The 17,236-nt window shown below is 36.2% G+C and overlaps 1 protein-coding gene across 3 annotated transcripts in view; it reads left to right on the top strand.

The window, feature by feature from the left end:
• Nucleotides 1-17,236, top strand: part of GRM5 (glutamate metabotropic receptor 5) — a 489,044-nt gene that overhangs the window by 322,783 nt on the left and 149,025 nt on the right. The gene's annotated exons all lie outside the window — the stretch shown is intronic.

Genomic DNA, 17,236 nt, shown 5'->3' with positions numbered 1-17,236 from the left:
ATACAATCTGTGATTTAGGAATTCCAAATGTAAGAGTTTTTAAGTAATTGTTAAAATTTACTGAAATACATTACATTATTTCTATTTGTTAAAAAATAAACATAATATAGTTCATAAATATTGGTATATTAAACCTTTTTAGTTTTTAGTTTTTTAGTTTTTATATCTTAAAAATAATATAAATAAATAAGTATCATCTATCTGTGAGCAAATTAGAGAGCTCTGGTCGCACAGTGGTTAAATAGCTCACCTGGTCACTGATTTGGACCCAGCAGCTGCTCTATTGGTGAGAGATGTTGCATTCTATATCCACAGAGATGCCCGCGTTGGAGACCTTAGGAGGCAGGTCTACTCTGCCCTACAGGGTCAAGAGGAGTCAGAACTGACTCAGCAGTAGTGTTGCTTTTCTTCAGGTGGGCAAATGAATTTGTCTTAGGATCCAATATCTCTTTCTATTAAGTAGATGCTCAATGGAACGTGGAATTATAAAGTGTTATTTTAAAACTACCACCTATAAAATTAGCATACTATAGAAGAGTTGTGCAGCATTGGTAAAACTTACTAAAATATTCTAAGAGGATATTACTAAATTTCAGACAATGGCCATTGTCAAAAGCTAATTTGATAACTGCAAGTATAACTTATCACATTAAAACTAGGAATCCTTTACCAAATTTTAGCCTAGCAGAAGTGAAATAAGTACATTAAAAAGGAAGAAGACAGTAGAAACATAAATATAGAATTAGTAGGTACAAAGTAAATCCTGAGATAATAGAAGATGACTGTGTGTGTAGTCTATGATGGGATATGCCATTAGGCCCTGCTTTCCCTAGTGAAAGTTTAGTGGAAATGACTTATTGGTGAAGAAATACAGGACAAGCCAAGTAATCAGGATGCATCAGAGAATTACAAATGCCCATACCTCACAGGAGCATTGGCAGTGCCATTAATGAACCACAGTGTGAAATTAATACATTTCCTTGTGGGGAAAGTAATCCACTGGGACCTGCCTGTGGAGGCATTGTAGCTATGATTCATTGTCATCAATTGCTCGGAGGAAAAGTGCCTTGAAAATAAGATAGAAACTTTATTAATAACATAATGCTTCTATGAGTTAGGAGCCCTGGTGGGCTAGTGGTTACAAGTTGGGCTGCCAACTGCATGGTCAGCAGTTCAAAACCACCAGGCGCTCTCCAGGGAAAAGACAATGGGCTTTCTACACAGTCTTTTAGTTTATTTGTTTTTTTATTTTCTGTGAATTCGGAAGGCAGCATCTGACTTTTGTTTATAATTTTAAAAATTTTAGACAATAATGAAATCAAAACTATTAAAGCTGTTTAACATGAAATTGTTACCTGGAAGGTCAGTTGATTATTATTTAATAACAGAATCCCCAGAATTTAGTTAGCTATTCACCATTTAAATTGAACCAGGCTCTGTGGGCAAAATAAAGCGGAAAAAAAGGACGAAACATATCCTACTCCTGTAACTCATGGAGATTATTACAAATTAGTAGTAATAGACAAAGGTAAATCCTTGCCTGCACTCTGTCTGTGATTGAAAATGACTGGAAAACTAGTACACAGAGTACCCAAGCAGATTCATGAGAAATGTATATATTGTTGAGAGAGAAGAAAGAATTGAGTGAAGTGTCAGTAATGTGTCCTTCAAAAGTATGCAGGATTGGCACAGGGTGAAAATGATGCTTCGCTATTTGTCAGTTGTTGAATAGCTGATAGATTTTCTAGTGGCAGTTGTCATATATATTAATACATAAGTCACGCACCTGCCGTGTATCTGACTACATATGGTTATATTCAACATCATTTCTGATTGTAATCATACCTGATTTAGTCAATGTTTACTTTTTCGCATTGGAATTGAAATATGGATATGTGTGTTAACCATTATTCTCCAAGATTAGATTGCTCCCTCAGTTCACATTGTATTCGCAACATTTCTGGGCACTGCTTGCCGTCTCTGAGCCCCCTTCCTGAGTTCAGCCAAAATTCCCAGCAGCCCTATTACCTTGTACATGATTAAGAAAAGCAAGGCATCTATTCTTGACTTAATTTTACTTAAAGTCAGCCTATTGGGTTTAAATCTAACAGTAATCATAATTTAGAAGTTGTGCAAAAATGTTGGTGTTTTGTTATGCTATGTGAACGTAGGTTTATTTTTATAGAAAATATGTGGTATCAGGCATGGAAGCTACAGTTTCAGTCATATCACAGTGGGGCAAGCAATTGCTATGAGAGTGGCTAAATTGTTTTTAAAAGAGAGCATATAATAAGCATTTTTAAATCATTTTATTAGGGGCTTATACAACTCTTATCACAACCATACAGACATCAATTGTATAAAGCACCTTTGTACATTCATTGCCCTCATCATTCTCAAAACATTTGCTCTCCACCTAAGCCCCTGGCATCAGGTCCTCATTTTCCCCTCCTTCCCCACCTCCCCCTCTGTCATGAACCCCTGATAATTTATAAATTATTATGTTATCAACATACTCTGGTTTCTCTTCAAATCACATAAATCTTTCGCCTTCTTAATATGCATTTTTTAAAAGGAATTTAGCTTCTTAAGTTTGTAGACAACAAGAAAAAATCAGAAATAAAAAGGAAGAATAAGAATTCAGAAAACTAAGTTTCAAACGCAGGTCCAAAACTAAGATAATGTTGAGCCATTAATGCAAAGAGACGGATCATCAAAAGGAAAAGGCTACTAAAAAGTTAGGAAGAAAAAGAACACAAGGTTTTAAAAAGTATGCAGGTATGCATTTGTTTACTCTGATTAAAATATTTTATATAAATATTGTTGGGAAGATGACTTGAGAAAAAATGAAATCGATGACATGGAAATATAAAGTGTTAATACCAATACCAATTAATACCAATTTTAAATTAAACAAAGGGAGAACTATAGCATCACTCAGGAGGGAACAGAAGCTGAGGGATAAGCTATTACTTTTTAAAGATGTTGATTCTTATGCCAATATGAACGCTTAGGAAAGGAGGGAATGGAAAAAAAATGTTAAATGTCAATGAGGATTTGAAGAAAAAAAATCAACTCAGGAGGCTTTCAAAAGTCTGAAGTCTAAGGACAATTAAGGCATTGAAGATATACAACAAAAGCTTCAAAGTTGTTATCTCTTATTTATGTAATTATAAAGTATTTATTATATTATATAATATAATTATACACTATTATATAATTAAGTGTTTATTATATAATTATTATTGTGTTATTATTAAGTAATTATCTCTTAGTTATGATGTTCAATTACCTGTGTCTCCTTAGATGTAACTTTATGATGCACTTCTGATTCCTCCATTTATTCAAAATTACTCTCTTCTTTGTGTCAATCCCACTCTGGATAATAAAAATATACACACAGAAGTTAGTAACCTCTTCACTCACACCATAATTGTCAAGTGGGAAATTTACATGAAGGAGAGACCCCCACACAATCATTCCTCCTTCACCATCATCGTTAACATTATTATTTCTAAAGAATTTTCAAAACATTGGGATTCTCCAGGGGTTGGGGATGGGGCTGAGGCATTTGGTGTAGACAGGAAGAAATATCAAGTAGGCATGGACTCGTGGTCTGATGTGGAAAGTCTGACTGAAGTTATTGTTACAGTATGTCCTTACGGGGTCTAGTGTTAAGAAGCCTAATGAGCAAGAAGGGAGGTTCAGAGAGGAGAACCGAGTGATTTAATAAATGAATTTGAATGGTATCTCAAAGTTTATGGATGAAAAGAAGAGCGAGGAAGCAGGGAGTAAATTAAAAGTTCAGACCTCAAAAATAGAGATATGCCTTACTTCAGTTGGGTTTGTAGCCAAGTTTGTGTATCACTGATACTAAATAACAAAAACTAAGTATGGTGGAGCTAAATCCATCAACAGCGAGCTCCCTGAGAACAATGACACTGCTCTTTAGTTCACTTAGCTTCAACCCAACTCCACTTAGCTACCTTCTAAACTTCCCAATTTAAGATACTGATGAAATCATTTGAATCTTAAGCTACAGTAATGTAAGAAGTTAATTCTATGACTAGACTTACTATTAACATAAAGCAAGAAAATCCCGATATTGTAAAGGTTTTCTCTTTTCTCTTTTGCATATGATAGCTTATGTGTTACATTTTTCTGTTACAACCTAAAAGAGCCCAAATTTATCATTCTCAGATGCATATCTCCAACTCAAAATCATTTTCATTTAGATATTAGAATGTTGTCATATATGAAATATAATTCATCTTTACCTTAAAATTGGTTCTTTTCTATTTATAGTATTTCAACTAACAGTCCCTCTTGCCTCTCCATGGTTTAAGCAAGAGGCTTGATAGTCACATAGTTCGTTATTTTTTATCAGCCATCCCATGGGTAAGACACCCAGTTCCATCGCAAAAGCTCTCACCTCCATCTCCACTGTCATCATTCAAACTACAGCGACCAGCCTCTGAACCAGTACAGTGGCATCTTAATTAAATTGCATCTTCACTTTTGCCTCTCAGCTGATTTTTATGACTATTTTTACTAGCATAAGGTGTGCTATTGCTCAGGACAAAATTAGATTTTTTGAATATTTTTTATTGCCTGCTTGTAATGCTTCAGTGACCCTCCCGTCCTTAGCGCAGAGGATAAACCCTCCACGGTGAACCCTGAGGGCTCCACGAGCTGGCCTTCCCCTGTGTTCTGCCAGAAACTTCTTTCACTTTTTTCCCTGAATCACGGTCCGGCCTATCGCAGGGGTTTCAAATAGAAGACTTGCTCCTGAAACCTGGCTTTGGCTGGTTAATTATTGGCATGTTTGTTGAATGTTTGCTTCTTGGTGACCACACGAGGTCGGCAGCTTCTGATGGTTCGTCATGGTGTCACTTCTTAAGGCAAGCTGCGGGCCCAGCGGCTAAGCACCGAAGAAGAGCCATTTCAACCCCCCAGCTGCTCCACAAGCAAAGATGTGGCAATTATCTTACCTAGAAATTACGGCCTTGGAAACTTTACAGGGCAATTATTCATGCTTTTGCTACATTCCCTTACAGAATTCCATTTGTAATTCAAAAATATTATATGATTTTAGGGCTAATATTTTTCTTCACAGTTGTAGCATTTTTGCTTGCCCTGTGGCATGTTTTGTATCTAATTAAATGTCTATCCTACAGCATATAGGAAGATCTCAACAAAAGTCTTTTCAATGATTTAAGAGATACATGAGAAATTCTGAAGGAAAAATAAGTCAAATTTTGAGATTATTTTCATTTTTTAATTATGAATTGCTTTTCTGAAGTTTCAGAGGGATAATCACTGAGTTCTTCCAACTAAGTCACCACATATTGTTAGTCTTTTAAGCATTAGCAAAATGTGCATATAGTCACTGATGCACACATAAATGAACATGTGTTGATTAAATGAGTTCACTTCAAATTTGAAGAGCTATTCGGCCAGTTAGTTTTCATGTCAACTCGCTGTCACTTGTGTGAAAGTGTAGGGGCAGGGTCCAATCTATCCATTATGTCACAGCCTAATGATACTTCCTTGGCAGTGTGGCCTTTTTCTGAGAGAGATAGTGAGAGCATCTGTCTCTGGCCTTCACCTTCCTCCTAGCTGGGACCTTGTGATGGACTTCAGGGTCATCCCATGTGGGCGGCTGACAATGGAGCCAGCCCCTGAGCTATGACTCTATCATTTTTCCACCAACCTTTATCTTTGGGACTCTGCACTCACCAACCTGTGACCTCCTTCCTTCCTGCCTCACCGGCATGCATCACTGGTCCGCAGCCATGTCCGTCTGAAGAGGTCTCTGGCCACCAGGGGACTCATGAACTTGAGTTGCACTAGTCTGGGATGCCTTGTTGATATAAAATTACTTCTGGATATAAAGATATTTCTTATGAATATATGAGTATCACTGGTTCTGTTTCTCTAGGCAACCGAGTTTAACACAGCCATGAATTTCTCAAGACTATAATTTTTCACTTTAAAGGTGAACACTTTAATTATCCAGCCATTTGAAAACCAATGGAGTACTCAAATGAATGATTCAGAATGTCCCTTTTACTCATGCAGTATAACATTAATTAAAAACTGAAAAAAACACCCAACTGAAAATGCATTCTAAAATACACTGTGCTAGGCAATAAGTTATTGTCATTAAACATTCCTATAGTATCCTCTGCATATCTAATATATATTATTTAAGGTATGTTTAAGGTATAATTATTATCCTATAATGTTTAAGGTATAATTATCACCACATTCAACAAATATTTATCTATTGCTTATATTTTTCAAGATTGGTATATAAATATAGGTAAGACACACTCTCTGCCTCTAAGAAGCTCTAAGTGTGTGTACAAGGGAGGAGCAGACTTTTTTGTTATTGTAACTCAAATGATAGCACATGCCAAAAGCCAAACACATTTTCAACAAATTCATTCTAACTAAAATCCATGAATATTCACAACGCTGGAAACCCTTGGGGGTAATTCTGCTTCATCCTATTTGGCTTATATGAACATGATCCTTGTAGGCAAGTCTGACTCATAGTGACCCTATATAAATTTTCTGAGGCTCAGAATTTTTCCTGGAGTAGACAGCCTCTTCTTTCTTCTTTGAAGCATCTGATAGACTTGAACCACTGATCTTCAGGTTGGCAGTCCTATGTTTCCCTGACATTGCCACCAGAGCTCCTGATGATAGGCTTATAGTTTGCAAATGATAAGTATATTTAAGTCTACAAATAACACATTAAAGAATAATTTCCTTTGGAGAATTTAACAGCTAACTCAATTCCTTTGAGAAGGCTGCAAATAGACCTCCAGGACTTCATGGTTATAAAGCCAATCAATTAGGAGACTAAAACACTGAATTAGATTGACTGAATTTTATGAGATTGTTATAATACAATTCAAGACATTAAATTAAGTTTTATGGCATCCTGGTAACTTCTGGGAAGGATAAAATTCTTTGAGTTTTCTAATAATCACTGTTGCTGAGTTTTTAACCTTGAAATTTTTATTCAGGGGGCTCATGAAATCAGAGCTATACTTTTTATTGTCTTATGTTCTAAGCCTCCAAATGCTATGTGGGATTCTCTTACTTGTGAAGATAACCACCCCCTCCATTATAACTCTCTGTTCTGTCTGCCACTCCATGCCTCATGCATCTAGTCCCGTGCTTAACTTTCTACATAGTCACGTTCAACTCCCAGCTATTCCCATTTGTTTTCAGCAAGCATTTCCCAAATGCCTGCTAGTTGGCATAGTCTCGGTGGCAGTGAACGTGGTTTGATTTATTTTAAGGCAAGCAGTATCATTTCACTTTCTGTGTGAGTTATATGGGGATATAACTCAACAACAAATTATGGATGACTTTACATAACTACAGAAAGCATAACCAATGAGGGAAAAATATGAGTTTGAAGATGGAGTTGAAGATGATGATGGGCTCCCAGATAGAAGAACATGGTAAATATTTTCATTATAGAACAAAACATTTGGAGAAAGTTTGGGTCTCCTGGAGACAAAAGTAAAAGTGGGGCCACATTCCCATATGCCAGGCAAATCTCTCCCTGTGTGTCTGCTGGTTCAATTTTCTATAAAGTTTTGTACTTCACCTAACTGATGCAAAACGTAGGGAGACATTAAATCTCAGTTCAAATTCTTCCAATTCTTTGAAACCTGGTCTGACTATCCATACTCCCATGACTGTCCTCTACTGCTGGACTTCTCTTCCCGTGTGGATCATGCCACTTGGCATTTGCTTACATAGAATTCATGTAAAAGTTTAGGTTCAGTATTTTATATGCTAACTAAATCAAGACTATTCATAGTAATCTTCCAATCTATATTCTATCTTTTAAATTTTTCTGAGAGAACTGAGTTGAAATCCTCAATCAGATAGTTTATTTTCCTATTTTTTTCTTTTAGTTTTGACCCTTTGGGGTTTATATCATGGACTTTAAGAAGTTAATGAAAAAATGGAATGAAAAGATGATAGAATTTTTTTCAAGAAATGTTGAAGCCTCCTCTTATATTTTGATTCTCTGTTACTAGTTTTAAATAGAGAACATATGCAAAACAAACACTTATCCAATTGTTTCTGATCGTATCACATATTGTGATCATGGGATATAAATATTATCTCTATAATTGCTGTTAGGTCATTTCCCATACCTCATATGGGGCATTAGCTTTAAAGTATATAGTTTTAAGTTCTACATTTAGTTGGAATATTATTCTAATCCAGCCCAGTTTTCAGTCCAAATTAATTCTTTTACCTTCATTGTAATTCTTGATGTATTTAAGTTTAAATCTTATTATTTATTTTTGTATTAATCCCTACTATTCTTTTAGATTAATCAAGCAAATTTTATTATTTAATTGCCTCCCTTGTCTGATTGAATTTGATGTTATTATATTATAGTATAGATTTAGCCATGCTATATTATGAATCTGTATATTTAACACAGGGCCCATTGTTGTTGGGACATATCATTTTCCGGTTGGGCCTTATAGCTACACTGCAGTCTGTAAGGTATGGGCTCTTTACTAGGACTTTTCCTTTTCGAAGGGCTACAGTTTCAACTATTATTCCCTAGCCTTTTCAACCTCTCATTCATTACTTATGCACTGCCTCTAAGCTTTTCAATTACAGCCTCTAAATTACTATATGTCTCAAGGGATAAAATTGCATCCGATTTCTGAGTCAAATCTCTTCCAGATACTTTCTGATCAAATGTTGGCTTTCACAGTAGCCCAGAGCTGCCATGTTTGCTCCCCAGTCCCATTAAAACAGGGGGAAAACAACTTTTTGAGTATTATGGTGAGTTCGCTTCAGCCTTTTAGCCCCTTGATTTTGCCTTTAAGTAAACTCTTAAATACTTGAAGGCGAAAGAATTATCTCAATATATTTTTGTTTTCACTCTAAGATCTTGAGTTCTGGATGGCTACGTTGCTCTCTCATAACAGCGATTTATTTTTAAAATGCTGTTCAACCTCTGTGGTTGTTTGTCTGGTTAGAGTTTGCCCGACCCATCATCGTCAGACATGGAAGTAGCTATTGGTTTCTTATATTGACCGATATTTTCAGTCTGGGGAACTAATTACTGGGCATGTGGCAGCTATATTTTTCAGACCTTCAGTTTTGACGTTTGACTAGCTTTCTGTAGAATAACTACTTCTAAAACTTAATCTCCAATCCAGTATGTTTCTTATGTCATTTGTTGATCTTTGATCACTGTCAGTGATAAATGGGAAGGAATATCGTGAGGGCTTGACAATAGTCTTGATATCAATGTGTGCCACAGGGATAGTTTGTGAAGGATAAAATGCACGCACTCTAAGTCAAATGCGAATTCCAGAGTCCATTCTCCATCTGTGCACCAAATGAAGACCTGCCGGGTACCTTCTAATAGCTCTTGCTCTCGTGAGCAGAGACACGAACTAATTTGCCAGGGTCACTGCACACTACAGAGGAAAGCATCTTATCCGGTGGATGTAGTGATTTTAGGGAATTATCTGCTTCCTGATTCAAAAATTGGACAACAAGAAAATGATTCCCAGGTTTTTATGTATTTTATAAAATTAGAATTTTATTAATTCTTTTCGCCCCATATTTTCAGGTAACACCAGATGATGCTGGATACAGATTTAGATTTAAAAATAAGTTTGATAGGTTATACTGGTTTGGTTTTGATTTATAGTTTTAAGTAGACATGAGCTTGACTCTTTATAACCCTGGGCAATTTCCTGCTTTCCAACCTGAAGTTCCTTCATATGTAATGGAAGTACAAACTGATTTGTAGCAAACAGCCACATATGTTTTAAGTCTACATTGTGCTTCTTTTCTGTGATTAATTTATTAATGCTGACTGCTATAAATTCAGAAGAACTTTTACTTAAAACTCCATATGTTTTCTTGATTTTCATTATTATTTAGAAATTCTAAGATCTCTTACTTGCCCAGGAAGAAAATAAAAAGGGGAGGGGGATGTTATGCAGACAGCCAAGCAGTCAGTAGACTCCCACTACTAGGAAAATAAATCCTAAAATATCTATTAAAATGCTATTGGTAAGAGATTTGGCAGGATGATGATTACACGTGGGTAGAACAGCAGTTTCCCTAATAATTATGTGGGATGTGAACAGATTTGAGAGGAGAAAACGCCAGGATAAAGCACAATGAATGCACTCATTAACCTTAATTGCATCAAGTAGATTAATGGAGGAAGGACGGGGAGAGGACCATGGTGAAGGGAGGGATCAATTCAACCTTTCAAAGTCATAAGATACATTGAAGAGGATTGCTTTCTTAATTAAATATAGTGATCTTGCAAGAATCCTGTTTAATTAAAATCTGCTGTTTAAAATCTACTTTATAAATAGTTTATATAAAGTATGTCTTAAGTGTTTATTATATCTTAGGCAATATGATAGATCATAGAACATATCTATGAAGTTATGTTCTACTTGGGTCTAACATAATGTAGCTGTGTTAAATATAATGAATGATACAACACTAAATGCATCGCAATATTACTCTCATGACTGCGGGGACCTTGTCTGTGTTCAGCACTATATCACAACATTGCAAACCGTAGTGACGCAATACTTGCTCAGAGGCTATAGGTATAAGTGTTCTAATATTTTAGAAGCAGAGAGAAGGAAATGTTGAACCCATGGGAGTTGGAAATGGTTTCTCATTTGTCATACTGAAGCGCAGTCTATCTGCTTGATGGATAAATTGGATTTTATCAAACAGAAACCATGTGAAGATCTGAGCAGACGATTCTCTGTGCTGAAGGCATAGGCTATTCAAATGCAGGAAGGTGTGAAAAGGTAATACATTTGAGGAAACTGATATAAGGCTGCATTCCCAATATACCAATAGTATATGGTTGGTCTCAGCACTATGAAGATCATCATGAGAGTAAGCAATTACGATAAAGGGTTCACTGAACATGAAGAGCTGTGTGTGCAACACACAAACACAGGCACAGATCTCCATCATAAATGTGCTCGTGTCTGCAATGGTAACTTCTAGACATGGGTTATGAGCGCCACGCATGATTAAACACTCCATCCCTGGCTGAAAGGGCGGTAGTTTGAAGCACCAGGGGCACCTTTGAAGAAAGGCCTGGCAATAGGTTTCCAAAAGGTCACAACTGTGAAAATTAAAATTCGACGGAGCAGATCTTCTCTGCACCACAGGGGCCACTACGTCGCAATCAGCTCCATAGTAACTAGTTGTTTTATTTTGATTAATTTCGAGACGCAGTCATTTATATGCTTGCCTCCTTGGAAGTAATGTTGTCATGTTGTTTGCAAATGGCGCATGGGACAATGATATGCTTCCCAATAACTCTGTGGAGTAAATTAAGCTATGCTGCCATTTGAGAGTTCAACTAGTGTAACGCATGCACAATGTATGTGATTAGTCTCCCATGTAAATACATCGGGGGATTGTAAATGTAAGAACTAAGAAAGTGGAAACATCCAGAATACTAAACCATGTGATCTGGGAAAAAGCCCAGGGAAGCAGGACGGGGCTATGATTTACAGCAAGTGAAGATCAGTGCCTGGAACACTTGTGATGGACGCCGTGTGGAAGGGTCAATGCAAAGAAAAGGGAGACTCCATCTCAAGGACAAACAGGGAACAGTCAAGGGATTAGATTCAGCAGGAACAGTTAAGGTCTCATGCGGGCATGAATTAGATCCTCCCACGATGTCTGGCATAGAAGAGAAAGTAAAATTGCTTATTGACAATAAATTAGAATGAATAAAACTTGAAACATAAAGAATGCTACCAAAGTATTACCCAGTGCAGTTACCTACCCATCACTGTACTCTCTTCCATAGCAACACGTTAAAGGAGGGATGCTAGAGGGAGCAAGCAAAGGAAAGAAAGAATACATTGCCCGTGTTTTAGAGACTTGGATTTTAATAGATACAAATTTTAAATTATTTAGCATAGCCTTTCCAGTGTCCAATGATTGTTCAACCTGTTCCTTCACAACTGTTCTAAAGATCTGTGTGTTTTTGCCAGCAAATAACTCGCTAAAGCTTGCATTTAACACAAGAACAGAGTTGATGTTGAAGGCATAGGTTTTAAATATCACGGTAACTATTTGATAATCATTAGTTTGCTTTATGTGGCAGTAAGTTAATGTGATAATAGAAAAATAATTATAAAATTAAAATATTTATATTATATGGACATACTCATATATGGTGTCCAGGTTTAAAGTTATATAAATATATTTTTCTCACTTTTGGAATGATAACAGCTATTGATCAGCATATAAAATATACTCATTGATTATATATATTGCTTTTTAGTAAGTAGTCACAATTTTTAAATGTTAATAAGATGCAAGGATCACCCATAAAAATAATTATGAAACTATGTTGTTTTTTAAATTTTTGTGGTATAGAGAACGTACACAGACCATACACAAATTCAATACTTTCTACATATCCAATTACATGGCATTGATGAAATTCTTCATTATCTGATGATTCTCAACCTCCTTTTCTAACCTCCCACGTTTGCATAAACACACGACCCCTGAAATATTCTAAATCCTCTTCTAAATTGTGGCTTCCTATTTGCTTCCATATTGGTAGATCTTAAAAAGAGCAGAATGCTCAAGGGCGGCATTTTTCACTTTTTAAACCAAACTATGACTTGGTTAGAGTATTTTCTGTCCATTCTTTAAGGTTTTAGTGCATAGTGTCTGGTACCATAAAATCCTGCAAGCAGCCAACCCAAAGACAGCAGTTCTCTAATCAACTCAAGAAATGAAGGAAGACGAGGAAGAAATGGAATGCGTTGCTAACCACCTCGAGGCACACAACTCTCTCCTGAACCATGAGACCAGGAGTGGGTGGTGTCCAGGGACCATTACTGAATGGAAGTGGAAGTGCCATGGGAACTGGATGAGCCTTCAAACTCATTGTCATGAGACAATCCAAAAGTCTCAAACTTCCTGACATCGATTCGACTGTAACTCATAACAATGCTATCTGACAAGAGAAATACTGCACCTTTCGGGTTTTGAGACTTTAAATCTTTACAGGAGCAATAGGTTCATATTTCTCCCCCAAAAAACTACTGGTGGGTTCAAACTGCTGACCGGTGGTTCGCAGTTAAATGGGCGGCCCACTATGTCACCAGGGATCCTTCTTAAAAACATATACTTCTATTATTTTTATCATTCAAACCGCAAAACTTCAGCTAGCATCCCAGCATTTACCACAATAACACCAGGGCTATGGTGAATAATATTTCAAATTATTATTATCTCTCCATTTGGGAAACAATTCCAATCTTGCTTACTGTAAAGAGTTAATGAATCATTTATTAATCTGCTGTCTCATTACATTTGGTTTAGACCTGTGATTGGACAATCATTTGTAAGTGGTCAGTCATTTAGTGATGTGTCTTCTCCTTTGATTTGTTCACTGACCTGTGTTCTATTAGATGGTAGTGCCCAGGAATATTCAACTTGTATTTTCCTGAATTACAATTTTAACAAGCAGTAAATGTGGTTGATTATGTTTTCTTTAAAATATTCACTATTCCTCCCTGCAACAAAATTATACACCCTGCCCTATTTAGATCATGTTTGCTCATAAGTCGCTTTGTTCAATGAGATTTAAATAATGAAATATGTCACTCCTTAGTAGAAATGGTAGGAAATATTGCATAGTTCCCATTATTCTCTATATTTTCTGTTTATAGGACTGAAAGTGTCTTAGAAAGGGCTATTCTTTTGAACAGATTTCAGAATGAAAATGACATAGAATAGAGTTATAGGCCGTCTGTAATAAATTTAGAGATTGAAGAAGCAATAAACCAATAGACTGATTTTGAGATTGTTCCTTGACATTAAGAATATTGAGATACTTGTATTGGGAATGTTTTTGAGAATTTTCATTGATCTTGAGACTATTGAATTACTGAAATTGACAATGTTCTTTGCCACAAATCAATTCAGGCTAACGTAGATGGATATTGAATATATGTTGTTGAAGAAGGATGATTTCAAAGATGTAGAAGAATTTTAGCTGGAGAATTCCAAATGCTTTTTATTTTAAATCTAAACGTTCTGTTGGAAAGAGGGAACAAAAAACTTTCTTGAGTTGTTAGCTATTAACATAAATAGGAATTGATGTTTGAGAAAGGGAAGGATAGGTCATAAAAAAGTCAATGTTTTGTTAATGTAATGTTTTGAAGAAATTAAAAGTAATTTGTTTCGAGATGAGCAGGTCTTAAGATACCCATGAGGAAAAGCTAAAGGAGTCTATGTACTTTAGGTGATGCAAACCACGATCTCTTCAATTGTCTCATATGCATGTGAAAATTGTACATTGAAGAAGAAGCAATACATTTGAACGTTGGTGCTGTGAGTATTGAATATGGAAATACTGTGGACAGCCAGAAGAACATCCAAATCTGTCTCGAACGGAGTGCACATACTCAAGGATGTCATACTTTGCATACGTTGTCCAGAGAGATCAGTTCTCTGGACCGGAGACCATCAGACTTGGTAAAGTAGAACAGGGAAGAAAAAAGACGACCGTCACCAGGAGACGTTGCTTAGTGGCTCGCAACTATGGGCTCACGCACAATTGTGTCCATTTACTCTTTTCACCAAAGAAAGACTGGACACCTGGCTAAAGCAGCATGAAAATTAATTATGCATATAATTAAATAGATGTTTCATAAAATAAGAATAAAAGGAAGCAAATTAGATCATGAGTATATAGAAACATGAACATCAGAGAAAAGAGAAAGATGGATGAATTGGTCATATTTGGAAAAGTGTCTTTATAGTGTGGTTGGTGTTTAGGAAATAGTTTATTTCCCTGTGTTCTTCTCTTCTTGTATGGCATGTAAGTCACTTAAAGACATGAATGTGCACTCTGCCAACACCCTCCATGAGATGGATTGATGTAGTGACTGAAACATTGGGCTCAAGCAAAACAATGGTGTGGACTGTATTGGTCCAGGCAAGGTCTTGTCCGGTTTCACAAGAGGGCTGGGTTTCTATGAATTGCAACTGAGTCACTAGCTTCTAGCTACAACATGTCAATGTGATGAAAAAATATTTGTTAGTATAAAAGTAAGTTGTGTTCTCGAGTCATTTTTCTTTTAGATTTATTACTTTACTCGATACTTAGACTGTCCTAGCATACTAGCACAAATCTTAAAATCATATTTTTATGAAAATGTTAAAGCCTGACAGTATCATATAACTTAGTCTTAAAGGAGTGGTTTTTCTTGATATTTTTTGCAATTGGTTCTCTCCCAAAATTTTAAATAGAAGTATCAGGTTTTGTGATATGAGATATTGGGGTTTTCTGTTCACACACAAGCTCCTTTATATATATGTATATATATATATATATACTGTTGAACAGAAACATTTTGGGGGGTGGGGGGAGGGAAGCCTTTAAACTCATTATCCTAACTTGTAACGCTACTAATAAAACATCCTATTTTTTAAATCCTAAAATAAAGGGAAGAGGTCTATACATAGTAAGGGGAAAAAAATCAAAGAGAACAGGTTGAGAGGTGAACAAATTAACATTCCCTGGCATTGACATTTTTCTTTTATGGAAATATTACCTATAAGAGGAGTTGATCAAGACAAGTTTTTTACAATCTTCCTTAAATTCAATGAATGAATTGTGAAGGTAAATTGGACCCATTATAACCTTAAATTTCTTATGTAATATTCATAATCATAGTGTTACATAAAAGCTAGCATGAACAAAAGGGGAAATTTAAATTCCACTTCCTTAGAGAATGAGGTTCTGCTTAAGAAACATAACCCCCTGTCCCATTTTCAGTGCACCCAGGCATCGCCTTGAGCACCATTGAGACCTACCCTCTCATATCAGAGATAAAATAAACCCTCCAAAACAGAGAAAGTGAGGCAAACAAGCCCACTTCATATCAACTTGTCAGCTTTAAATAAAATCTTCTGGAGCTGAAAGTGAGAAATTTGAGTGAAGAGAATGTGTGAGATATCTTTATTCAACATTGGAAAAAAATCACACTGTCTTGCATGCTTTCCCTGATATGCCATAAAGTTTTCAAATTCTACCATAGATAATTTTTAATAAAATGTATTCTTGATAAGCAGAGTTCCATGAAATAAGGCTTATTTTGTTTATACCTGTTAACTCTTCTACGCACTGCTGCCAGAGGAGTTATTTCAAGTCATCATAAGCGCCTATGGAACAATTCCCCATCATCAATTTGCAACCAAATATAGCATTGGTTTATGCAAAATAGGCATGCATGCTCTTTGCCGACATAAAATGATGAGGACAAAAATGCATTTGATTTGCGGTAAATTAGTATTCTTATAAAGGACCTCTCATGGCATAATGGTTCAACACTAGGCTGCTCGCTGAAATGCTGCTGGACCCAAACCAAACCCACCCATGAGCTTCGGGTAAGACAGACTGGGTCGTCCGTTCCCCTGAAGATGACAAGCTCAGAAATCTTATGCAGCATTTCTACTCTGGATGTTACGATGAACTGAAATTGACCCAAGAGCACTACACGACACATTCTTATAAAAAGACATGTCTGAATCCTAAGAAAACAAAGAATATTAATAACATAAATACCTGTCCTCACCCCTATTCCCAGTGCCCAGTGCTCACTTCTTCCACGGGCCACTGGCCTCCAAACACAGCTGTCCTCCATGTTGTGCTGTCCCCCTACAGCCCGCGACCATATCCTTTCTCTCCCTGTCTGGTGTGAAGTTTATTGAGGGCAGTTTTTCTCTTGACTATCTTTAGAGGGCATTGGCATTGTTTCAAAGGAAAAAACAATTAAGAGTAACAACTGTTTATACTCCAATAGGAGAGAGAAGGATGCCAATCATTTTTTTAACCTGGATGTCTTTCGTCTCTTTCATTTCCAATTTTGTGTCTCTACATCCTTCTGAATAAGATTCAAAGATGTTGTCCGATTCATTGATACATGTAACTCTGTCATTACATGAATGCTCTGATTTCAAACTTTGTTTTACTTTAAAATCACTTTGGATCACCAGTTTGGGCTAGAAAAATCTTGAGAATGAACTCTGTCAACAAGTTCTTACACTCTAATGCAAAACATGATTTCACGTCACAGAGTTTACATTTATTTTAGAAGTGCCACTCCCTATTAACTGTAGACTACAAAGATAGTGGTCT

This window comes from Tenrec ecaudatus, chromosome 4 (assembly GCF_050624435.1).
Source record: "Tenrec ecaudatus isolate mTenEca1 chromosome 4, mTenEca1.hap1, whole genome shotgun sequence".
Lineage (NCBI taxonomy): Eukaryota > Metazoa > Chordata > Mammalia > Afrosoricida > Tenrecidae > Tenrec > Tenrec ecaudatus.
Note: the sequence above shows the minus strand (reverse complement) of the source record. Positions and strands in the feature narration are given on the sequence as shown.